Below are 19082 nucleotides of genomic sequence, written 5' to 3' on the forward strand. Positions count from 1 at the left end.
TTTTTTATAAAAGATTAACACCCTGTATCCTGAAAACGAAGCATCTGCGTGCCTCTCATGTATAACCGTGTCATCTATTAGTTGCGTGTAAAAATACACTGAATCATTTATTCAACTGATTGATTGAAAATTGATTGTAATTCTATACGATTGAATTATTAATTTTGCTATAAATTATGTTTGTACCATTATAATAAATCTACTTTTTATTTTGTGTACATAAAAGAATAAAACATTTAATATATATACTGGCTTAATAGTTTTCACTTTGTTAAAATAACTTACAACTCTCTTTTTGATTTTTGAAGTAAAATTTTTATAGTTACCTACATGTAAAATATCAAATTTCTTATTTTGCCATCAAAAAAAAAACGCCACACCAAATATTTTGGTTCAGGGCTTAAAATGATGTTCAAGTATTGTATAAACAGGATAACTTATTATTTTGGAGTGACTCGAAAATTTCATTTAAATTCGCTCAGGAGCACCGTGGGTTACGACTACAACAGCCTCGCGTAACGTTCCCAAAATTGTTATATACCTCCTTATTTCACACGCCCGACTACACCCACAATTAAACACGGCATAGAGAAAATTTGTTTAAATAAATATTTCCACACAACCATTCCATTCCGAGTACCATTCATTCCGAAACTTCCGAACGTACACTTTGTCTTTTGACTTCACCCTTTTTTCCACATCGAGAGAAAGCACAAGTCTATGGCAATTTAAAAAATCCTTTTTGTCCTCAATTTTCCATCTGGAAAATGGCGTTTTACTCACGCGTTGGCCGCCTCGTTGCCATGACAACCGCCGTAAACGACGCTACGAAGTGAAGCAGAATACAAACTGATTTCGATCCGCGTCACTTGCTTATGCTATACGTTGTATACGTTTTGTTACTGTACGAGGTTGATGTTCGCGCTCAACGCAGGCAACAAACACAATACATTTTGTATATAGAATTATACCTAAATTATAAAATTGATATAAAATTAAAAATAATTTTAAATTGCACAACCAAACGAAAATTTTAGGAGAAGCGGTGCGTCACTTGCATCACCTGCTTTAGGGTACAAATATGCTGGAGCGCCGCTCCACGCGCCAAGCGCCGCTTCACAAGAAAAGTATAATGTATTTCAATGGACCCGCACATAGTGAGGATTTAAGCTTCGCGATGTAGCGAACGACATAGGGAGCGATACTTCACGATTTATTTTCACGATTTCTTTGAAGCTTTTGAAGCGCGTCAGTCTTGAGTTGCATTCATTGCGTACAGGTCGATTTTACGATGGACACAGAACAAATAATTAATTCTGTATATAACAGAAGGGCCATCTGGAATCAGTCACATTCGGATCATCGGAATAGATATGTTCTTGATAAATTGTGGGCAGAAGTAGCTGAAGAATGTAAAAAAACTTGTTATTGTTATGTTGTTTATTTTCTACTATGTAGTACTATTACAAAGACAATAAAAATATTAAAGTGACAATCACAAATAATCAGTTTAATTATTAATATCTAATTGGAAAGTTATTTATGTAATCTTTAAAAGTATCTCGTATTGCTTTTGCATGATTGGATATGCCAAGTGCTATGATATATGATATGCCCTTTGTGCCAAGTTGTGATCTTCTTCAACTAATGCTAGATNCTAATAACTTTTTAAAAATAAATTAATATAACAAAACCTTTACACATTGTTTGTAGTATTCAGTGTAGATACGAAAACTATTAAAATATTTTTTTCTGCAAGAGGCCTATTTGTCGCTTATTAAATGTTTCATTATAAACACTATAAACCTAAAATGAACTGTTTCAATATTAGTGCAAGTTTCTTGAAAACTTAGAACCCTTTTAATGTAGAAGTTTAAAGTCTCCTTCTCTGGCTTTTGCCAATGTTCTTACAAATTCCATACTGGTTGCCGCGTCTTTTTTCTTAGTCAGAAAAGACTGCAATTGGAGACAGCACTTATAGTTCATAGTTGAGACGCTCCGGTCCTTAATGAATTTTATTACGGATCGTTTCCAAATTTGAAATTGTTTTATTCTCAAATCTGTTAAAATGATCTGATTTTTTCTGGATTTCTATTACTTCTTGGTCAAGTCTGTCTCTATTACTAGAATATCTGTATTGTTTAGGTCCATCAAGTACGCTGTATCTGCGTAGTACTGCCTATTTCTCTCCACTGTTATCATTTAGGTGATATAAATGTTCTTTGTATCAATGTTGTGCTGGTATTTCCTTAATCATGTTCAAAGTTGTCTCCCGGTTTGAAAAAAATATCGTTCTTGCCTCTTAGGGGTCTTATGAAGATATTGGTGTTACTTCTTACGTCCATCCATTGTACAGGATGGATCTCACAACATTATAAAATTCATTTCTTTAGGAATAACTGAAGTAATAACATATTATCCACAAGTTATTAACATCCATATACTTTATCTAAGTCAAAATAAAGTATATTTTTAAAGGATTTATTAAAGGATTTTCCAATTTTATCTTAGACCTCAAGACAATAATGGACAAAAAAATATACACAAAACATTGTGTATTTTATAGATATCCCTCTGATAACTTGTTCAACTTTTTCGCTTTAACTCTGGATTGCACTAATTATTCACAGATAAAATTTGGCTTATTTTGTTTTTTTTCTATCTTCTCTTATTTGAGTATTTTCTTTTATCTTGTTCACTTTCACTTAAATCTCGATTTTTTAATTTTTAGAAATTTGGTTCAGTTTTCAGAATATGCACCGAGTATTAAATTGTTTTTTATTTTTGTTACAGATCAATGTTTATTTTTACATGGCTTGATACAAATTGACTAAGGAAAATTCTAGTGGTTCTTAGATAGATTTGTGATAAACAAATTATTATCAAGGACTTTCCTAATAAATTTCTATAATTTCATATTATATGAACACTTTTTATGATAAATTGTATGTTTTTGCTAAAATTGTATGTAAAAATAAAAATAGTTCCTTATTTTAAATATCTCAAGCTTTCTTTTGATACACAACTGCACTTATTACGTTTAATTTTTCTCTTGGTTAATTGCACCATCGTTTCTGCTTAAAAAATAACAATTTACAACTATTTACACAAATAATTGCACAAATACTGTCTTTAAATACTTTGATACAAAACTGACAAACTACTTTCCCAAATTTTTCCTAAATTCTCATGTTCTGTATTCATTGCCGTTAATAAATTGAGTTTTATTTTTCTTTTTCAGAATACAAATGGGACCTTTACTGATAAGCCACTTTTTTATATGAAAATGATGGCTGTATTAAGGGATTTTGGAAACTGATACCTATAAAGTGATTTATGTCCTTGTCCTTGTTAAATTTAAATTCAAAACTGAGTTTGTACGTTTTTTATACGCTTCTGAATAATTTTATCCAGTCAATACCCTTTTAATAAAATAAGTTTCAGAGATTCTTCAGAAGAAGAGCTCGACATGTCTCTCGAAACGTCAAGAAGCCTAAACCGACGACATGGCAGTTAGCCCGGAAACTGCTCAGCCGGTAAGTATCTTTTATGTAAATTGAATATTTTTCAGAACTACCGTCCTCGTATTTTTTTTTATAAAAATCTCGCCTTTTTGTCAAAGTTATCCCTAAAAGTCATTAAAACCAGTTGGCAACCCTATACTACCCTACCTACTACTACTACCCCTACCTATACTTCTATACATTCGCCTGGACAGCCTTGAAAACAATTCGAATAATGAAGAACATACATGTCAAATGTAAATATCAACTATATGTTAAATCGATACCAACCATTTATAAAACAGCAGGTAAAATCAAGACAACTAATATACGATTACAATTTACTGACCTGATTGGTGTCACGTAATAAAAATTACTTTATTATTAAGAAATAACTAACGGACTTATAACTTTTAACATAACTTAGCTGATGCCCCACTAGCATGTTTGTTTCAACGAACACCTTGTTACAACCACCGGATAAGTTTAAATACTTTTGAATTGAATAAATGACATACATATTCAACAAAAACAAATGTAGCATTGTTAACCAAGTGATATATGTTGACTGCTAATGTAGAATCTCCGCAAACAATGAAGATGCGATTCTACTTGGAAATGGTATTTCTTGCGGTTCGCCCAATCTTAAGCCGTACAATGTTGTGTAAAGCCACTGTACTATATACGTAAAGCGTGATTGTTCTATATCGTATCTTTAAGAAACCGTTTGTAAAGGAAACCTTGTCTCTGTGTTAATATATTGTGATAAGTTAAATCTTCTCATAAACATATACGGAAATAAACATCATAAGCAAATAAGTCTGATGTGGTTTGAAGGTATTCCGAGAGAAATGAGGGTTTGCTCCACCAAAATATAATCTTTTAAGGTAGGAGTAAACAGGTGGTTGATATCAACAAAGGCACTAAATATTCTTATAATTAAATAAAAGCACTCGTAACCTTTTAACAAACAATATTTCTATTACTTCTTACCTTATGTTGTCGTAATTATCTTTCACTCTCGTTATTAAACACGACTAAAAAAAAATTGTGTAAAATTATATATTGTTATGGGTATAAATATGTGTATTTGTGTTTGCGCCAATATTTTTATGAGTAGTGATATGTAATTTGTATGTAATATGTTTGCGTGAATGTTTATACTGTAATTTAGGTTGTCAATTTTACCCTGGCTAGCTTTCGACCCTTCTCAGTAGTGAGTTCTAGTGAGGTACAACTCTGCATGAAACCAAACAACACACCACACTAAACAAAAGATATTATTTAGAAATTAATTTATTTATTAGTTTTTTTTTCATATATTAACAATAAATATTAACTGTGAAATGTCAGACACAAATTAAGGAATATTTGGAATTATCCTACAGTACTTTGAGAAATATTTTAATTCGATTTATTTTAATGTATTGTTAGTTGCCTATACCTTAAGCGATAAATTTTGATCTTATAATTTCTTCCTCAATGTGTTACTGAGCTTACTTCAAATCTTAATATATATTAAATTTTAAAATGGCCAAATTTTTATAACTATTCAAACAGTGAAATTAAATTTATTTAATATCAATCTGGAATGAAGATTTTGTGTTGATATTGAATTTATTTTCAAGAAATAATACTTGAATTTTGTTAATATTATTCTATAGATTTTTTATGACCTTTTAGATTGATATTTTAGATATTGTCCTGGAATCCTCGTTTTTCTGCTCTTAATGGATCTCCGGAACCTGCTGCTTACATTATTTGTCTGGAATCTCGTTCTTGAATCCTCATTTTCTTGTTATTACTGGAAAGCCGGAACCCGCTGCTTATTTTATTCGTCTTGAATCTCTTTCCTGGAATCTTCTAGGAGTCCTCTTTCAAATACTGAACTTTTGAGTCCTTTTCTTGACTCAACTTTAAATTTTCTTTCGACTGGTTGACTAACTTTAATTTTCTTACTCTTTTCCACTATACTTATTACTATTTATCTGGGTTTCTCTCACTTTTCTTCTCTTAACACCTCTCTCTGACAAAATTATCTCGTAACTAATCAATAATCTTCCCAATTTTTATTTTTCCTACTCTATTCATTTTTTCTTCCTTGTTAGGGCCTTTTCACATATATTCCTGTTCTTTTAAATGCCGTTTTCTTTTTCCACTTCACTTCACTTCACTTCACTTTATACAATTTACAATTTTATACAACAATTTTACAATCATATTCTAGTTTATTTAAAAAAATTTTAAGTTATGTTTCAAAATAATCCTTATTTCTATATTTGTATTTGACTTTCATATGTAATATTTTATGACTTGTGGATCCAACTTTATTTTGGACATTTCACTGACATTATCATCTTATTGATATATAAAATTTTACTTTAGACCGTTATATTTCTTGATACTTATTTTTCTAACTCATTTTACTACTAATAAATAAAACTATGATACATATTTTAGCTTTCGTTTAATATGTCACTTGCTATTCCTAATTAATTTTGATTATGTTTTTCCAATAATACCTTTGGCATGTACTGTATGTACTGCATGTACCTAATGATAATGTTTTTTATACTCAAATCTTTGAAATTTATCCTACTCTAGTAATATAACTCCGACAATAATTCACAATAACCTATTTAATACTAACACATTTTTTTAATCAAATATTTTAAGTTTTATAACAATTATTTGAATCTTTTTCTTCACCGTGTCTTATTCAAGTAAAATTTTAATTTAACTTTTAAATTGCAATCAATAATCTGATTTCATCTCAATATATGTCTGACCTCAGAACGATTCAGCAAATATTATTGATTATTTTGAAAATACAGAAATTCTAAATATCATTTCTAGATTAACAAATAACCACTGTCTTCCTCGAATTTCTGAAGTTTTTGAAATATATTTGTTGATTTGCTTATACTTGTTCTGTATTAAGTTTGTAGCACTATGGAAGTAGTTATCGATTTCATATGCCCAGAGTAACCAGAAAAACTCTTATGTAATGGTCATGTCAATAATGTTTTCATTTGAATAAATTGTCGACCTCGCACATAAAATATTTGAAATAAGTTTAATAATAGAAAGGCGAAAGAAATAAAAAATCACCCAGTACCCGATCAATTCATGAACTATATTCCGTGAGATAGTGAGATAGGTGAGAGACACAACTGAATTTTTAAACATCATTGAAGCCTTAGGATATTGGAGACGCCACAACAAAAGCAAATGGGTAATAAGACTTGATACTGATTGACATTGTCATTCTAGATTTTTTGATTACAATTTTTGCTGTTAATTTTATTCACATGAGTATAAAATCACACACACTTATTCTACCAAATCAAATATGTTCAAATTCTTATTTTTTTTATTGCGCAATATTACCAATCGCTTTTACAATGCTCAGGATTATAATGACTTCAGTCATTAAAAGTTATAAAATGAAAAGTAAGCACTGCATCCCCTCAATAGTTGTCTTATTTTTAAATCGTTATCCAGCGATACCCATCCAATGACCTCACCAAATAATAAATTTAAGAAATCTTCCTTTCAAACTCCAATCAAGGAAACGCTCGCATCCCCGAATGTTTCATATCCAAAGATTTATTATGGCAGCAATTTAAATTTCATCACTTCTCAAATAACACTGGTGGAGCTCTGAAATCTCTTCCTCTGCTTTTCCCCGCTTTTGAATAATAGGTATAATATTTGATCTAATGTAAGCCATCATAAGGACATCAGTGAAGGTATATTTGCTCGATTTCTTTCTTTTACCGAATCAATAGTCCACGGTATTGACATTGTAGGGATCTTACTAGAGTTACTAAAGAAATATTTTATTGCATGGTACAGATTTTGTGTGTATGTACATGTAGGTAAATAAGTGACTTTGCATGCAGTAAAATGATCTAACTTTAATCCAGATAAAAGTCATATTTATTGTCGTTCCATGTAAGACAGATTGTTCCATAGCTCTGGTGATATCATATAATACAAAAACAGTTTAATCTTTTTGTCCCACATCTTCTCTAGAAGTTACTTAACTTCATTTTTTCAAGTAGAACACAGTGGTGCGTTTCAAAGCAAACAGTACTTTTCAAAAATATGTATTTCTAGTGGGGTTATTTATTGGCAATTACATGCGTCGGAAAGGTAGATCTTTTACTGATGTACTGTCAACATTTCATGACATTTGGACGAATAGAAGCGGAGTTATTGCGTCTGAAGTAACAGTATGTTTGTGTCATCTGTACAAAATGAACATCGAGCAAAGAACTAATATTAAGTTTAATTTTGAACTTCGTAAAACTTTTACCGAAACGTTTCAATTAATGAATCAAGTTTATGGTGATGACTGTTTATCCCATGGCAAAATTCATGAATGGTATACCTACGCGGTATAAAAACGGCCGTGAGGACATAAATGATGGCCCAACATGTTGTGTTTAAAAAAAGTTTTATTAGATCTATATATTTAAATCAACGTTAAATTGCTTTTTTGTTGTATATTCTGATCTGCAGGATTTTTTTAACATTTTAAATCAGCTCTCTGGATAATTAATATATAAATTATTTACTGTAATGCATTATTGTCTCAACTGCACCACACGAGTATTTAAACTTATAGCGGTCGTTTCAGAGTGAGTTTTGTGAGTGCTGTTAACATTAGCTAATAATGTATGTATGAGAATAGATTCGGTGAACAGTTACACACATTTTTGTGGACACAAAATTACAGCTTTTGAGATAAACAGAGAGTTATAGAGAAGTAAAATATGATTTGCTGAGTGACTATTACTGGAGCAGTTAACACAGTAAAAAATAAATGAACATTTATTCATGTGTTGGATATTTGTTCAGGCCTCCAGTACTGTCCATGTATGTTCTAAAATGTCGAAAGGTTACTTCCCACTGGGATAATGTTCATTCATCGCAGTCATGCCATTATGAGTTTGGAACATTTATAATACTCTATTTTTATTGGACATTTTACCGGAAAATAAAAAAAAACTGTTTTAATTTTAATCTTTAACAATTTTAAATCTAATACCTAAATACTACGCTATTTCTAAGGAGAAACAAACCAGAAGTTGAAGCAAAACAGAACGCCGAGATTGAAAACAGAAGAAAGAATTGGAACTAAACAAAAAAGGCTTACGATAGCGGAAGGGATAAGTTGAGACAAAATAGAAGGAAGTTTGAAAACGTGGCCTAAAGATGGAGAGAGTGGAAAGAATACCGAAGTTGAAGTAGAACAGAAAACTGTCAATGGGAATAGGAAGACTGAGGACAAGAGCAAGATGGAGACTGACATTGACAGCGGTAAGAAAACTGGAATTGAGACTAAACCCAAAGGTAAAAATTGGGATAGAAGGAAGACAGAAAATGAAACCGAAAAGCTGTAGTATATGACTCTGACGTATGGAAGTGTCTCTTTAAAAATGGGGTGTAACTAAAATTAAAGCAAATTAAAAAGTCTAATTTTGGGTTTATTTCTAGAGAATGGAAAGAATATTTCGACAGGAAAGAGAGAAACAAAAATGACGGACTAGAAAAAATGAAGAAAATGAAGATCTGAAAAAAATCAAAGGAAATATGACAAAATGAAGATTTTGTAACAAAGAAACTAGAGGTAAAAAGAAAAGTTGAGCTAATAGGCATCTCATCCAAGACTAAAGAAAGGGATTTTAAATAACAGTCAATTATGAAAAATATCAGCATACAATACAGTCCGTACATCCTCAATTATTGGCGATTCCACCCTATATGACTGCAGTTTAATATGTTAATTGTGCATGAACATTTTTTCTCATTCACAGAATCACAAATTAGTTGTAAATATTAAATAAATTGCTACACTTGAATACATTTAATAGGCAATTTAATTTTGCCCCACCTGGAATTTTCAATGATGGGCAATGTCGATAAAAGGCAGTATCCGAAAGGTAGAATATTCAAGCTTATTTCGTATTCAGCTCGCAAAAATTTACAAGTGAAAAACTGATTTTAACATCTGATAAATCTTATTATAAATGATGCCACTGCATTATCGCACTCAATTACTCAGTGTCAGATCGTAAAACCGAAAAAACGTCGTCAAGCCACTTTTTAGTTGAATCCATTGACGCATGAAAATATAAATACTCTAGGAACAATTTTTCATATCTCCCTTAGAACATATTTACTTTGCAATATGTATGCATGATGTAAAACGCTACAAAACACATTTATATCGATAAATGTTAAGTTATTTAAATTAGAATTTAAGTTAATTACAGAGTAGTCATTTCTTTTATTCTTGAATATGACACTTTCTTAACATAAAATAATAAGAAAATAAATTTGTATTAAAAGAAAAGTACCTTCAAAATCATTTTTAATAAATTGAGGCTTCTTTTTTCATTCTGTAAACTAATTACCTAAGTATGTTGAATAATAAAAGAAATCTATATACAAGGTCATAATAATATCGAAGAGAATGTACGTTGTTTTCATAAATGTTTTATAGACATGAGACATTATCTATGTATATATATTATATTGTAACGAATTTGAAATGTTAATGTAGAAACTCGGATGAAAATATTGCCTGACCGAACTTAAAGTCGTATAAAAATTTTAATTATTATTATAGCAACACCAAATTGGTATAAAATTGTTAATATGGAAATTCTGGATGTAAAACTAGTAATGAACAATGATATTACACAGTATAAAAATAATAATCTTTTAATTTTATTCTCAAGTACAGAATAAATTTTCATAAAAATGCGTGACATCGACACTTGTTAGTAATCAGTACATAAAGAAAAACGAATTTAAACCTAGAGTGACTTATATCAAATGAAAGCTTAAAGTCTATAGATTAATCGGGTATACATACCGCAGGAAGACGAGTAAACTTGAAGAAGATATCTCAATCCAACATAAACCATAACATAAAATTTTTTCTATTACGCGCGCTCGCTATGGGACCTATAGTGTACTGTAGGGGGTTAGGTACACCGAAAGTGCTAGATAGTACAACAGCGTGATGTTATTTTCATAGTGCAACGCTGTTGTACTATCTAGCACTTTCCGTGCACCTAACCCCCTATGCCAAGGGTCGGCAACTGGCGGACCGCGGTCCAGGGCCGGACCGCGGAAGGTAAAATACTGGACCGCCAAAAATTTTTTGAAAGTATAAATTACTCAAATAAATTATTTAAAAAATGTTTTTTACGTTTAAGTGCCAATCTTATCATTTTTTCTAGTATTTTACAATTGTGTGAGTGTTTTGAATTCTTAATTAGTAAGCAGATTAAATTTGAGTCCAAATTAAAATAAAAAAAAAGTAATATGAATTTTTTTCTGGATCTCGATAAAACGATATCCATCAACTTCGAGTTGCTATACCTACACGCAAACCATTTTTGACACTAACTACCCATTTTTAACACTAACTACTAAAAACCTTTTGTAAACACCACAGATAACAGGTAAATACATCGCAACGACGATTGCAAAATCCGATTTCAGCATTAGGAGTCGCTGAGGCCACGTGGCGAATGATGCTAGAGACTACAGTTGTCCAGCTATGTAGTGGTTGAATGTACTATAACTTCAATATTTTTTTTCTCGAGACTATAAGGATTTTACATTTTTTTTACGATATTGATTCCATTTATCATGCTGCATCTATTCCCAAATTTTTTTGGATAAGTTGTGAATCACCCTGTATACAATTATCAGACCTGAAGTTAAAATTATATTGGGGAAGCATGGAAAATGTAGGATACCAAGGTAAATACAACGTCAAGTCATTATTATTCATCATATCTAAAAAGTGGGGTACCAGACGAAATAACTGTACAATACTCATTAGCGTCCAAATGTGTTCGGACACCTTGTTAATACAACATAATTTGCTACATTACAGTACTACAAGGGGGAGACAGCAGCTGTCCATATAATTTGGTGAACCCTTTTGTTAAGGTTTGAATATGTCATAATCAATAAGAGAGAAGCTAATTTGGATGACACAATTTTTTTCTTTCATTGCAGATGATTAGTTGCTTTAGATGAATATTTAAAACTAATGTTCATTAAATTAGAAGGTACAATATAACTTCAAAAAATATTATGTAGTAGCACACATTAATCAATATGAATTCAATTATGGTGGTGTTTTAGTAAGCTATGCGGTTTTTTTCTAAACTTTTATCCAATGTGAGGGAAAGTCGTTCACTCTGAAAGAATTGTTGAAGTATAAATAAACATTGTCAAGCCTTTAAGTTGTTCTAGTTTTTACGTTTTTCCTTACTGACATATCTTACATTTTGTCCACTTTTATTATTTTCCAAGCCGTTGTACGCTAAATCAAATTACGGAAGTAGATGTATGTAAAGCATGTATTTCTAACCGCATACAAAGATATCGATTTTAGTTGATCAAACCGAAATTGTTTACACAGTATTTAAATAAAGCTCACTTGCTTTCGCAAGACGCTTGAGATTATAATCACCTAGTTCAAAATTTGGATTAAGTAGGGAATAGCCTTAGCAAATATAAACTCAAGGCAGTATTAAAAACTTGAGAAGGTTTAGCTTTAATAATCCGGCATTTTTCCTGGTGTATTATAATCCACTAAAAGAAAAAAGCATGGCAATTCCTTTGTCATGACAAATTCCACGTTACAAAAGGATATTTAATTTCTTTAAAGTAAATAGGAGGTTCTTGGATGAAATATATTTATATTTATTATTATTTGCTAAAGAGATTTCATTAATACACAAGATATTTGTTCACGTTTTGAATATCCTAGTTTCTCTATCTGCAATAGCTAGTCTATAATACCATTGCTGAAATTGACTACTCTATTATAGATAAAACCCACTTCATTAAAATAACAATTTTAATTTTATATTAGGAGAACTATAAACCGTCGCTCAGATTTTGTTAATTGATATTTTTACTAGAACTTCGTCACTTAACCGTTGAATGAAGAATAAACTGAGTTCTAATTAATTTTACATGTAATGATGAAATTGGGAATTATTTCTTTGTTTTGTGGTTTGTCTTATATATTAATTTCTTACTACTAATAAAGTAGATATTATCAGAAGTGGGATTTTCCTTCTAGTATATGTTTATTTAATAGGAAATAAAACAGCATTCAAGAAAAAAAATTGTAGAGTCGAGGCCTGTTTTTACTTAGAATCTGCTTGATTCCTGCGACGTTTTCAATCCTAGCAATTTCTCAATCATGTTTACGTTGTTTTTACTCTATCATTTCACATGTCTACCTAACCAAGGTCAGATGTACAAGGGGCTATAAAACTGGACCATCTTGTCCTATCCGATTATCAGGGAATGTATAGTTTAAATAATATCAAGTTTAGCATCGAAAATAAGGTAGTTTGCCATCATGCAAAAATGTGTTTTAATGAATTTTTATTTTATTTTTCATTTCAATTAGTTGTTCCGCTTAGAGATTTTGTCCACAACCTGATTTGTTCAATCTAATACGAGTAATACAGCATACACTCTCAGGATGGAACTGGTTTGGTAAAAAGGCCTACAACTAAGCCAGTTTCTACTGAAATTATTTATTTATTATATAATATATATAATTTTTTACGGTTTCTGTGTCTGTCCCAGTCTCTACGCCTTTTTGCACTGCTTATTAACCTTGATTACATCCCTTATGATCTTTTTTGTAGGTACTGGCAGTCCTGGGTGAATTGAAAGCTACTTTGATAATCTGTTTCTCTAGCGGTGCGCTCGCAATAAAACCTATCTGGTTCTTCAGGTTTTTTGGACCAATACTCTGGAGATCTCTGTTGGGATTTATTTATCTCTAAAGATGTCTGCAAAGTATCGAAAGGCAACGAACACGCTTGAATTCAGGTTGTGTACTCGACTGGCCAGAGACTTTTGCTTTGGTTATAGAACTTTACGATGCCAGAGTCGACGTTCGATCATGGTGACTTCGCTAATTCCCCGGGACTGCTCTTCGTCATGGATTCTGAATACTGGCCGATTCATGGTTGTTCACTTATCCCGTCGTGGAATCTTGCTTTTATTTTAAATTTATGTATTTTTTATGTATTCGAAATTGAAATCATCGGAGGTTGCTCCACCAATAGCATCGTATTCGCTTGATGTCGTCTGCTAAGGCTTAGGTAGTGGGATAGTTTCAGCGATTGGATTCAAAACATGAAGGATAATTTCATAGTGATTATATATTTTTTACTTATGTATTTATTTTTACGTCCACAGTTAAAACGAAAACTCTGGTAAACATTTTGGTTCTCTTTGTATTTTAATAGGGCCTTAGCACACACATTAAACAGAATTGCTCTCGGAATGTAGAGAAAGACGCTTTACAAAAGAAAATACATGTTTCACGTCAGATAAAAAACGCCGTTACAGCACAGCGAAACTTGAATTAAATCCAACAATGAATGAATAAACACCTACCGTATTCAAACTAGACACGCTGTAGGAAACGTCTGAAAGTGACAATACAGATAAATTGAATAATTGAATTAGAAAGCTTCGCTTTAGAACTTTTCCCGGTCTTTTTATAGAGAACAGCTTTTGAAGAGGACGTAACCATCCATAGAAATTTAATTTTAAGGTTCTCGTAACAAATTTTCTTTCAGCCGCATTGTTTAATTCCACGTGAACAAGAAAAATTAAAAACATTAAGCAGATTCACTTAAGTAGCAAAGAAAGGGATTTAGGTGTTGTGTTTATGTAATTGTAATATTTTAACTTTTTGCCCCGCCCGAAAACTAATTTAACGATAATGTGCGCATCTAATGCCAAAAAACCTATTTATTTACCTCGAGAGCCTTTAGCTGCTATGTCCAGAAAACCGTCTTTTACGTTATAAATATTTCTATTAGAAATTTGAGTAGTTTCCCCGCTTTTGTTAACGACATACAGGGTGTGCCATTTAACACTCCCCCTGCTAATATCTCCGAAATGAAGAAATTTATTTAAGTTTCGGAAAGTGGGGTTGTTAGGTCCCTCGAATAGCTTCAAATTGTAGTTAGAATTAATTGCTAGTTCATTTCTGTATAGATGGCGTGGCGATACTACAAAAATTTTTGTTCCCTGGAACGTGGAAATACAGTCCATCTGAAATATTTTATATTTTGAGTAATTTTGGTAATATAAAGTTTTTTCCTATATTTACTTGTTTTCGAGATATGTCTACTTCAATATGCACTGTATGATATAATAGGAAAACCTATTATTTTATTTAAATCACACTGAGACAATATATTCTTTTAAAATATTGTTATAATGGCTTTATTCATATCACATTCTAACTAACAAACCATAAATTACATAAAAAACGAATGATCAACTACAGAAAAAAAAATTTACAATGCTAAATCTTATAAGGGCAGAGACGGACTGTATTTTATCAAATGTTATTAAAAAATGCAGTCATAGGTGGCTCATGTCATTTGTTTAAAATAAAACAATGACTGATGACACATATTAGTTTTCCAATAATAATTAAAGTTTTATCAGTTTTGTCTTTCAATTTAACTATACTAGTTCTACGATTTACCATTGTACAATTTTTTTTCTGTAGTTGATCATTTGTTTTTTTATAATTTATTGTTTGTTAGTTAGTATGTGGTGTGAATAAAGTCATTATAAAAATATTTTAAAAGAATATTTTGTCTCGGTGTGATTTAGATAAAATAATAGTTTTTCCTGTTATATCATACCCTGTATATTAAAGTCGACATATTTTGAAGACAAGTAAATATAGGGAAGATATTGGCAGCGGGAGTGTTAAATGGCACACCCTGTACCTATATGTATATCAGGGAGGTCAAAATTCTTTCTCCCGTTTGATCTTGTGGAGTGAGGACAGTTTTCTGAACAAATCCACAATTATACAGAGGTTTAGAAATAGTTCTAATTATTACGATTATGACGACTAGGTATTAAGAATGTTGCCAATATTTCTAAAATTTACAAGATGTATAAATTAACTTTAAATTACTTACCCACTTTCTTTGGTATTTGAGAGAAAGAGGAATGACTATAAATTTTTTTATGAAAAAAAAAAAACATCAAAAAAGTGTAAGCAGAAATCTTACTAATTAATAGGAGGACAATAAAGAATTAAAGTTTGAAGCCAAATTTGTGATGATACGTGTTAAAACGTCTTATCGACGATAAATCAGATATGCTGGTCTCATTATACTGACTCGTTGGCTGATGTTTAAATATTAATTTATTCACTATTGATTTTGTCGAATTGCGATAGCAGAATTTGTTGTTTGAAATAGATCAGGTAGACGAGATAGAGAAACAATTTTGTTTGTTATGCAACAATATTTTGCAGAATAACTCTAGCGAATTTCCAGTTCATCCAATAAATGAGCATGAGTTGAGTAAATTTCATGTCAATTTTAAATGTGTAATAATTCATTTACTGTTATTGAACTTGAAACCCATATGAAAAAAAAGAAATACTATAATTTACTATCGCCTCATTACAGTTTCTCTATCTAATGCAAGTGGGACTAAATTCTCTTATTCTTCCGTAACAAGGAAGTACGCATCAATATTTTTAGGTAAGCCGAAACACAAGCAGAATTCAATATAATAAATTTGTTGAAAATAGTAAAATAGCGATTATGTCTGAAATCTAAATTTATTAATGCTTCTTTACAACATAGATGAAGCTTAAGATCCCTAAATTATTATCAAGAATTCTTCAATTTTCAATTTATACTGAAAATAAAACAAAATTATAATAACCTTTTGTACAAAAAAATGTCAGTTAAGGGGATGAATTTATAAATTTAATTTTAATTTTCACAATCAGAATATTAATCAAATCAAATTGACTGTAGGTCAATACTTGGTACAGGTGCAGGTACCAAACCTGCCCATCAAGGGGGGAGGGTGGTTTTCGGCAAAACGTTTTTGTACTGCATTTCTAAAGTATATAGGTTGTACAAAAAAAATTAACCTCGACCTAATGCCGTACAAAAATGGCAATATCGGAAGCCAGGATAATTTTTGATTTTCCGAAAATTTTGGCCCGGGTTTTGGTGATTTATTACAGTACGGAATTTATACTGCAAGTTTCGGATCGATGCATAGATCAATTTTTAAGCGACGCCGTACGTACTTGCTGAGACAGGGGTTAGGAATACAGGGTGAAACCCTCTATTTGTAAGTAGCGTATGGGGGGTGATTTGAACGAACGTCAAATTCACTAATTTTAATTCTATTTTATAAAATAATGACATTTTTGGCCATGCCGTACATTTTTCATAAAAAATGTGCTTACTATAGGAAAATTAATTTCCCTCTGAATGGTAGGATTTCACGGTGGAAAATGTTTGTATGGCATTAATATACTTTGTTAATACTGACAACAATAATCAACAAAAACCAAATGCTGTAGAAAAAAAAAGATTCTAAATGGCTTGAAATATATTTTCGGAAATAAGTATTACTTGCAAGAATTGATTTTTACTACTATTTTCTCCTTAATACAAATTATTTACTACTGTACGGCCTTTCTATAATAAGACTTACAATATCATATAGAAATATTTTTCAGTAATGTCGTACATATTTGTAGATAAAGGAGTGAGAAACTCCAGATGCAATCCCCTATTCTGACTCTTATGGTTTCCCATCATTGAAAAATGGTCGGCATTGTTGCTAAAACATTATTTAAGATGTAAAATAATTTTTAAGTAATATGCCGTTAAAAAAACATAGGTCGATATAAAAATTATTAATTTTATAAATTTGAAATGCTTATATAGGGTGATTCAGAACTTATCAAAAAAAAAAATACTGGATGTACAGGGGAGTCTTACAAATACAATTTTGTAAAGGAATAATTAATAAGGTCAGTTCGAAAATGATTTAAAAATACACTTCTGCACGGCGCTGGAGACTGGTCCACTGCGACCGGCATGGCGGCAGAGTGTGATAAAAAAGGACAAAAATTTGAAAGAATTTCGTAAGGAAAGGAATAAATAGAATTTTATAACAGCTATTTTATTGCTGCTATTGTTATTATTAATTAATAAAGTTAATTTGTGGTTTTAATTAATAAAATAATTTGACATACCTGATGTTACAACAACTGTTCAAAATTTTGTCCACCGATGTGTAAACACTTTTGGTCCTGTCTTACTAAGTTTCTACGAACTAACACAAATGTTGTCTTGCTTCACCATAACACAAATGCTTCACCATAAATTAAAACGATATCCATCAACACCGAGTTGCTATACACGCAAACTATTTTTGACACTAACTACTAAAAAAGTATTGTAAACACCACAGATAACAGGTAAATACTATTGCAACGACGATTGCAAAATACGATTTCAGTATTCGGAGTCGCTGAGGCCACGTGGCCCTCCACGCGCATTGCAAATGACGCTAGAGACTACAGTTGTCCAGCTATGTAGTCGTTGAGTGCGCTATAACTTCAATATTTTTTTTTCTCGGAAACTATAAGGATTTTCTCATGCCGCATCTATTCCCAAATTTTTTTGGATAAGTTCTGAATCACCCTGTATATTATTTTTTTAACAAGTACATAAGTACATTTTTTTCAAAGTCTAAAAAATTATTATTAAAAAATCAATAAAAAAATCTACATTCGAATTTTTTTTTTTTAAATTTGAAATTTTTTTTATTTTAAAATTAAAATTACTGCTTTGAGATTCTAGCTGGCCATCGAAATATCTGTCTCTTTTTTCTTTTCGGCGTGTAAATTTTTATGTGGTTTTATTCATATTTTTCATTTTATCAAAAAAGTGGTTGCCGTACAGAAATTAATGATCTCGAAAAAAATAAAACTCAATTCCAAAATACAAGTCATTGTTTCTAAACTTTTGTATTAACCGCCGTATTATTGCCGTACATTTTTCAATAACTTGAAACAATGGGGGCTAAAATAGAGGGTTGCGCCCTGCATTTCTAGCCCCTGTATCAGCAGATACGTACGGCGTCACTGAAAAATTTATTTACGTATAAATCCGAAACTTGTAGTATAAATCCCGTAAATCACCAAAAACCGGGCCAAAATTTTCACAAAATCAAACATTTTCTTGGCTTCCGGTATTGCTATTTTTGTACGGCATTAAGTCGAAGTTCATTTTTTTGTACAACCTATATACTTTAGAAATGCCGTTCAAAAATGTTTTGCCGAAAACCACCCCCTTGGTGGACAGGTTTAGCTTACCTGTGTACTCACCTATACCACGTTTTTCGTGAAATGCATTACTTTCTCTCATTGTCAGCTACAATCCCTTAAAATCAAAACCCCCTTCATTATCTATCAGTAAATGCATAAATCACACAAACGAAAAATTCAAATATAGCCATGTAGTATTAAAGTCGAAAAGGTAAAAAAATATCGGCTTTAATAAGTTTGTCAGTTTAATAACCTTTGGCACTCGGTGGAAAAAAGCGGATAGCCACGTAAACACTTTATCTCTATATTTGCATGTAAATAGACTACGGGGAAAAATAATAAAATGCCGTTTGATACAGCGGAACTCCCACAAAGTCCGCGGA

Source organism: Anoplophora glabripennis, unplaced genomic scaffold (genome assembly GCF_000390285.2).
Source record: "Anoplophora glabripennis isolate ALB-LARVAE unplaced genomic scaffold, Agla_2.0 scaffold102, whole genome shotgun sequence".
NCBI lineage: Eukaryota > Metazoa > Arthropoda > Insecta > Coleoptera > Cerambycidae > Anoplophora > Anoplophora glabripennis.